The sequence below is a fragment of the Saccopteryx bilineata genome, unplaced genomic scaffold (genome assembly GCF_036850765.1).
Source record: "Saccopteryx bilineata isolate mSacBil1 unplaced genomic scaffold, mSacBil1_pri_phased_curated manual_scaffold_178, whole genome shotgun sequence".
NCBI classification, from domain to species: domain Eukaryota; kingdom Metazoa; phylum Chordata; class Mammalia; order Chiroptera; family Emballonuridae; genus Saccopteryx; species Saccopteryx bilineata.
The window spans coordinates 14,723-23,142 of NW_027095574.1; the positions used below are offsets into that span (position 1 = coordinate 14,723).

At 40.4% G+C, this 8,420-nt stretch overlaps 1 pseudogene; it reads right to left on the minus strand.

Annotated features, from left to right (window-relative positions):
• Positions 1-6,103: 6,103 nt before the first annotated feature.
• Positions 6,104-7,452, minus strand: LOC136318412 (zinc finger protein 133-like; annotated as a pseudogene).
• Between the last annotated feature and the right edge of the window lie 968 nt (positions 7,453-8,420).

Sequence of the window (8,420 nt, forward strand, 5' to 3'; positions counted from 1 at the left end):
AAGTCCATTGTCTCCTCAGCCCTCTGTCTCAGGATTGGGAGGAGTTTTCTTAAGGCACTGCCAGCCAGCAGAGAGGGGAAGAAAGGTAAAAAAGCTTTCATTGTAGGAGAGGCACTACATAAAATAATGAGTGGGAAACACTGAGGTTCAGAATCCAGAGTGTTTATGGTCAAGAAATGTTACTTCTCCCAGCTGAAGAATAGAAACATGGTCCTAATAGAAATCTGGGCCTTTTGTTCGTCATTTTATTCTGCCCTCCTGCTGAGAGAAACACAGTGGCCACGATGTGGATTCATCACTCTACTTTTCATTGGTTTTCCAAATTTATCCTTTCATTTGAGACACACAGAGAGAAGCATTCAATCATTGCTCCACTTAGTTGTTCCATTTAGTTATGTGCTGATTGGTTGCACCCTTTAGGTGACGACAGTGGGGCTCACACCATTAACTTTAGTATTTGGGAAAATGGCATCTGCACTGATCTACATGGGCAGTGCCCCATAGGGTTATTTTTAATGTAGTATTTTAATTATCATTCAATTGAAGATATTTTAAATTTCCAATTGTGATGCATTTGATGTGTTATTTAGAAAATGTTATTTATACCTTAAATTATAAGGAGCTCATAGGTCTGTGTCATTAATGTTTCTTAGGTTCATGGACATGACAGCAAGACATACACTGTATGTTCTTTCAAACTATGAAGCTTGTTTTCTGTTGCTTTGTGGTCTCTTTAAATATGTGTGAAGTGTGCTTCTTTGTCATCTTGTGCACATGCCAGTTTCAAAAGAGAACTTAAGTACATTAGTGGGAGACATGAAGACTGCAAGGAGCAGCTTATTGACCCCACTTGTGTCCAATAAGTTTTGGGGTTTCCCAACAAAAAGTAATCTGTGAGATGTGTCACATGTTCTCAAATTAGCTGCATGTTATCCATGTCACCTTTGTGAATATAAGATTCTGGCCTGACCTGTGGTGGTGCAGTGGATAGAGCATCGAATTGGAATGCTGGGGTTGCCAGTTTGAAACTCGAGGCTTGCTGGGTCAAGGCACTTATGAGAGGCAACTCCTCTGAGGTGATGTTTTCACTTCTTTATGTTTTCTCTCTCTCTCTCTTCTGTCTTTTTCTAAGATCAATGAATACATTTTTTCAAAAAACATTATTCTATTATTCAGTTTTTCAAGTGTTTTTTTTTTTGCTTTTACAATAATAGAGAGTAAGAGAGAGGAATAGATAGGAACAGACAGACAGAAACGGAGAGAGATGAGAAGCATCAATCATGAGTTTTTTGTTGTGGTACCTTAGTTGTTCATTGCTTTCTCATATGTGCCTTGACCATGGGACTTCAGCAGACTGAGTAACATCTTGCTCAATCCAGCAACCTTTGTACCAAGCTGGTGAGCTTTGCTCAAACCAGATGAGCTTGTGCTCAAGCTTACAACTTTGGGTTCTCAAACCTGGGTCCTTTTCATCCCAGTCTGATGCTCTATCCACTGCACCACCATCTGGTCAGGTACTTTGCAGTTTTCTATACACCCAGCATAAGCTCATTGTCTTATATTCTTGGGAATGTGAATTTCCCTTGAGCATGTATTATATGTTTAATATCTCTTGTCCATCTCATTATTTCACCTGATGATTAGCCCAGCTGCTAGAACTTTCAAAGTATGAGGATATTTTTAAATTTTATCACACACAGTATCAATGAGTTGGACTGTGACATGAATGGCTGGGGCACAAAGTCCTGGGGAGTCCTGCAGCTGAGATCATGGACATGTGTCGGCTAAGGGTAAGCATTATTACTGTTCCCTCTGTCTGTTACTTGGTTTATTTTTTGGAAGTTTGGTAGAATGTGGTAGGACTGCTAGTGATGTTTCTCTATTCTACATTTACATTGGTAATGAAATATACAATACATATTGAAGCTAACTGCTTGGACTTACAAAGTCATGAGATGTCTTTTATGAAGTCCTGCCTCTGTTTGCATTGTGAGTATCAGGTTCAGCTCCTGTATCTGTCATTTTGCAGGTGAGGTTTGTTGTTTGGCTCCTTGTCTGAAGTTTGGTTATAGGGTTGTGTACAGATCAGGAGTCTTTCTCCAGGGTTTGTTGTTGAATCTGTATTCTGCTGTGCACCTGGGGACCCCTTGCATGTAGCCTTGTATTCGAGTTTCAGTGTGAGGCCACAAGCAACTCCAGTTCTAGGACATGATGTATGGACTCTGGTGTTCAAGATGCCAGTGTCAGTTTTTGGCATTGTTGTGTCCTAGTCTCACTTGGGTCTGTAGAGCAGTGTTTGGTGTTCGGTGCCAAGTCTTTTTGATTAGGTGGTTGGTCCATTGCTCAGTTTGAGTTGTCTATGGTCCATGGGGCCCTGATTTGTCTAAGGACTCTGGCGTCTGTTCAGTAATGATGTTGTATGGGGAAACAGAACAAAACTAATGGGAGATTCTATTCTAGAAAACTCAGGATACTGCCCTAGGGAGAAGTCTCAAGGTTCCATTTAGTCATATTTGATAGAATGCTCCAACATTTGTAGGCTTGATGGCACATTAGAGTACTCCATTGTGTTCTGAGATGTCCATCATCCCATCAGCCCTCTGCTTCAGGTTTTGGAGGAGTTTTTCGAAGGCACTGCTAGCCATATTTTGGAAAAGTAATAGAAAAAATGGTTCCAGTGTAGGAGAGGCACTATGAAGGGCAGAAATGGGCAGGAAATACTGTGAGGTGCAGAATTAGATTTTTTTTAAATATATTTTTAAATTTTTATTTATTTATTCATTTTTAGAGAGGAGAGACAGAGAAGGAGAGAGAGGAGAGGGAGACAGAGAGAGAGAAGAAGGAAAAGCTGGAAGCATCAACTCCCATATGTGCCTTGACCAGGCAAGCCCAGGGTTTCAAACCGGCGACCTCAGCATTTCCAGGTCGACGGTTTTTTAAAAAAAGTAGTCTATTCTAGGTGAAAAATAGAAATATGGTTCAAAGAGATATCTGCGTTTTTTAGTTTTTTCTTTGTTTTCTGCCTTCCTGTTGAGAAAGGCACTAGGCATATAGCAGGTGTATCACAGATTTTTGCATTAAATTTCTATATATTTTAATTAATTTGAAAAAGAGAGAGAAGTATAAAATTATTTCTTGGTCACATTTCTTAGCTGCTGAGAGCTGTGACAAAACCCAAAATCTTGGCACACAGGGGGACCCTCCATGCACTGAGCCATCTGGTCAGGGCACCATAGTTTTTTTAAAATTATTCTCCTTCAGTAGATAAAATTATTTTAGAATTCTAATTACCATGTATGTTACAGGTTATTTAAAATTGTATTTTATAACTGAAGTAAAAGTACTTTCTGGTTTATCTGTTAATAAGGATGTCAAGTTCAGCTGTCATGAGAGGTGGAAACAGGTTATATAATTTCAAATCTTTAAAGTTTGTTGTCACTTGCTTTATAGTGCAATATGGTCCCTTTTAAATGTGTCCTCAGTCTGTTTCTCTGCTGTTAGGCTGTGTGCATTTTTGGAACAACACCTTGGTGGCAGTAAGGAGAACCAGGGGTGGGTACAGTGCATTATCTGTCAGTGGTTGTATTGCAGGAATCAAGGCAAGACAAAAACGCTCTGAAAAAAGATGAAGGAAGTAGAATTTATTTAGCTGGTGGAGCAGCATGATCCCCAAAGAGGAAATCAAACATGTGCTCCACAAATTTAGATTCCTTACATCTAATATACCTTTTACAGAATACAAATATTCATGCAAGGGGCTCGTGATCCCTTTGTCTAGAGAAACATGTCACTCTCATGACTCCAGGATGAGAGGGTGAATTTAGGTGGAATCAGAGGATAAGTGTTGTAATTTTTAATTAAGGTATGTAAACATGGTTTCTTAAAAGCTTTGGGAAAAAGATAAATGGGTTTTCAGGTAAGTTCTATCTTTCTTGCTCTGTGCAGCAAGTGGTTCCAGGCACCTTTTCAGAGAACTATAGAAAGTAGTTAATCTAGAACTGTCTGACTCAGTTACCCATGCAGGGTCTCTTCCCTTGCATTCTTCTTGTTTTTTTCTCCTCAATGAAAAGGGGGCCTGCACCTCCTTCCTCAGTTGATCCACTTACCTGCTTATGTTAACTAAGTTTTCTCTCTACTGGTTTTCTTTTTTTTGTGGTAATGTACTGGTTCTGAAAAAGGTATTTTCCATCTTTAAATGAGAGAGTTGGATGAAATCCATGGTTATGCCTTGGCCAGGAAGATTAGTTAGAGTGTCATTCTAATACACCAAAGTTATAGGCTGAATCCTTAGTCTGGGACATCTAAGAATTAATGAATACATGAGAACATTCGTACTGTCATAAATTTAAACTTTAGCAGTTCTAACAGATGTGAGTGCCATAATATAGTAGTCTGAATTTGCCATTTTCTAATCATATATAAGGCAGAGCTTATTTTTACAAGGTTAGGTACTTGGTCTTGTCAAATAAGAAACATGTAAACTTCAAGTTTTTAAGGAGTTTATGAGCCAAAATGACTTCAAACATTTGGGATGAAGATCTTCAATTCTGCAGACTGATTGTGTAGCAATTTTTATTTTATTTATTTTTAACATTTATTTTAGAGAGTGGAGATAGAGAAGGGGGAAGAGCAAAAAGCATCAACTTCCATATATGCCATGTATATTCATTTTACTTTATTTTTTTAAAGATTTTATTCATTTTAGAGAGGAGAAAGTTAGAGAGATAAGGGGGAGGAGCAGGAAGCATCAACTCCCAACTGTTCCTTGACCAGGCAAGCCCAGGGTTTTGAACCAGCAATCTCAGTAATCCAGTAATCGATGCTTTATCCACTATGCCACCACAGGTCAAGCCTAGTCATTTTATTTTATTCATGCTAGAGTGTGGAGACAGAAAACCAAAAATTATTTTAGAGAGACAGAGAAAGGGACAGATAGTGACAAACAGGAAAAGAATGAGATAAGAAGCACCTTAGTTGTTCATTGATTGCTCTCTCATATGTGCCTTGAGCAGGAGACTAAAGCACAAGTTAACTCCTTGCTCAAGCCAGCAACACTGAACTTCAAGACAGTGACCATAAGATCATATCTATGATTACATAATCAGGCATTCAACCCTGCACTCAAGCTGGTGAAACTGTGCTCAATCCAGCAACCTTGGTGTTTTGAACCTGGGTCATCTCCATCCCATTCCAATGCTCTATGCACTGCACCACATCTTGCTCAGGCACTATTTCTATTTTATAGATTAAAAACAGGCAAAGAGGAGTTGAGAATCCTGCCTTAGGTCACAAAGATGGTGAAGGCAGAGCAGAGATTGAAACCCACTATGGAATGATCTAGAGTCCATGTGGTGTACACCATAAGATTCTCATTCTGAAGAAACAATGAGGAGAGAATGAGGAAGACAAGCTGCCCAGTCTGAGCCAGGGACACGGACATGCAAGTATTCATTCCTGGTTTTCACCAGGGACTACAGAGGTCAGAGGAATCCAGGACAGGAGCCAAGAAAAGCCAAGGGGGGAGGGTGTTGAGCCTACAAGGAGACAAGCCTCGACTTTCCGGGAGTGAAGGAAATCCCTTTTCCTGGTGAGTCTGCCTCAAATCCCTCTCCCTGGGAAGTAACCTATGTAAATTGACTCCACATTTCCATGTTTTTAGGGGTTGAGTTTCTGTGCTTGACAGTGTGAGTTCTCTGTGGCTCTTTGGGAACTCTGCTTTCAGTGATGGGGAGGGGAAGAATGAGGTATGTGTGCATCATAGATTTATGAAGATTTATTAGAAGAATATTGCTGTTGACATTCTCATATCACTTGAGAAACGATTTGTTGAGCTCATCTTTTTTCATTATAATAAAGTTTAGTTTCTTCTATACAAATTAAAATATTATAAGAATAAGGGGTTAGTAAACTTCCTATAAAGTCCACTCAGAGCTGGGTTATGACCTGTGTACGAGATATGATTGTGGAGATGCAATTTAATGCTAATGATTTACTCACACTCCTTATAAACAAAGGGCTTCTCCCTTAAGTGTGTCCTCTGGAGTATTAGGAGAGTTGACGTCTGTGAAAAGCCTCACTCACACTCGCTGCAACCATAGCACTTCTACACTGCGTGTGTTCTATGGTGTGTGAGGAGATGTGACTTCTGTGAAAAACCTTGATCACATTTCTTGCAAACATAAGGCTTCTCCCCTGAGTGTGTTTTCTGATGTGTGAGGAGATGTGTCTTCCTTGAAAAGCCTTGATTACACTCTCTGCAAACATAGGGCTTTCCCCCTGAGTGTATTCTTTGGTGTGTAAAAGATGTGACTTTTATGTAAAGCCTCGCAAACACTCCCTGCAGACATAGGGTTTCTCCCCTGAGTGTGTTCTTTGGTGTTTTAAGAGATCTGACTTTTGCATAAAACCTCATTCACACTCCCTGCAAATATAAGGATTCTGCTCTGAGTGAGTCCTCTGGTGTCTGAGGAGAGTTCACTTCTGTGAAAATCCTCACTCGCACTCCTTGCAAACAGGGTTTCTCCCCTGAGAGTGTTCTCTGCTGTGTGAGAAGATGTGACATCAGTGAAAAGACTTGTTCACATTCCTTGCAAACATTGGGCTTCTTCCCTGAGAGTGTCCTCTGGTGTCTGAGGAGGTCTGACTTTTTTGTAAAGCCTTGCTCACACACCATGCAAACATAGGGTTTCTTCCCTGAGTGTGTCCTCAGGTGTCTGAGGAGGTCTGACTTTTTTGTAAAGCCTCGCTCACACACCATGCAAACATATGGCTTCTCTCCTGAGTGTATTCTCTGGTGTGAGAGAAGAGTTGATTTCAGTGAAAAGCCTCGCTCACACTCCCGGCAAACATATGGCTTCTCTCCTGAGTGCATTCTCTGGTGTGAGAAAAGATTTGTTTTCCGTGAAAAGCCTCATTCACATTCCCTGCAAACATAGTGCTTTTCCCCTGAGTGTGTTCTTTGGTGTGTAGAAAAATGTGACTTTTGTGTAAAGCCTCGCAAACACTCCCTGAAGACATACGGTTTCTCCCCTGTGTTCTTTGGTGTTTTAAGAAATCTGACTTTTGCATAAAGCCTCGTTCACACTCCCTGAAAACATAAGGATTCTGCTCTGAGTGTGTCCTCTGGTGTTTGAAGAGAGTTGACTTCTGTGAAAATCCTCGCTCACACTCCTTGCAAACATATGGTTTCTCCCCTGAGTGTGTTCTCTGCTGTGTGATAAGATGTGACTTCAGTGAAAAGACTTGTTCACACTCCTTGCAAAGATTGGGCTTCTTCCCTGTGTGTGTCTTCTGGTGTCTGAGGAGGTCTGAGTTTTTTGTAAAGCCTCGCTCACACACCCTGCAAACATAGTTCATCTCCCCTGAGTGTATTCTCTGGTTTCTGAGGAGATGTGACCCATCATCAAAGCCTTGCAGACACTCTCCATACTTGATAGCTTCATTTGTTGACATTACTAATCTCATAGATAGTTTTTCTTTGTCCACTAAATTCAGTTTCTGGCCTCTGCTTGGTGCTTTCTGTATCATTCTCTCTTGCTCAGTAGAGCTTCCCATGTGTCCTTTCAGAGGTTTGAAAAAGGCCCGTAAAATCCTCCTTGGCCTGTTTTTTTTTTTTTTTTTAAAATAAATTTTTATTAATGGTAATGGGATGACATTAATAAATCAGGGTACATATATTCAAAGAAAACATGTCTAGGTTATTTTGTCATCAAATTATGTTGCAAACCCCTCACCCAAAGTCAGATTGTCCTCCGTCACCCTCTATCTAGTTCTCTGTGCCCCTCCCCCTCCCCCTAACTCTCTCCCTCCCTCCCTCCCATGTCCTCCCTCCCCCCCCACCCTTGGTAACCACCACACTCTTGTCCATGACTCTTAGTCTCATTTTTATGTTCCACCAATGTATGGAATCATGTAGTTCTTGTTTTTTTCTGATTTGCTTATTTCACTCCTTATAATGTTATCAAGATCCCACCATTTTGCTGTAAATGATCTGATGTCATCATTTCTTATGGCTGAGTAGTATTCCATAGTGTATATGTGCCACATCTTCTTTATCCAGTCTTCTATTGAAGGGCTTTTTGGTTGTTTCCATGTCTTGGCCACTGTGAACAGTGCTGCAATGAACATGGGGCTACATGTGTCTTCACGTATCAATGTTTCTGAGGTTTTGGGGTATATACCCAGTAGAGGGATTGCTGGGTCATAAGGTAGTTCTATTTGCAGTTTTTTGAGGAACCACCATACTTTCCTCCATAATGGTTGTACTACTTTACAGTCCCACCAAAAGTGAATGAGGGTTCCTTTTTCTCCACAGCCTCTCCAACATTTGCTATTACCCGTCTTGTTGATAATAGCTAATCTAACAGGAGTGAGGTGGTATCTCATTGTAGTTTTGATTTGCATTTCTCTAATAACTAATG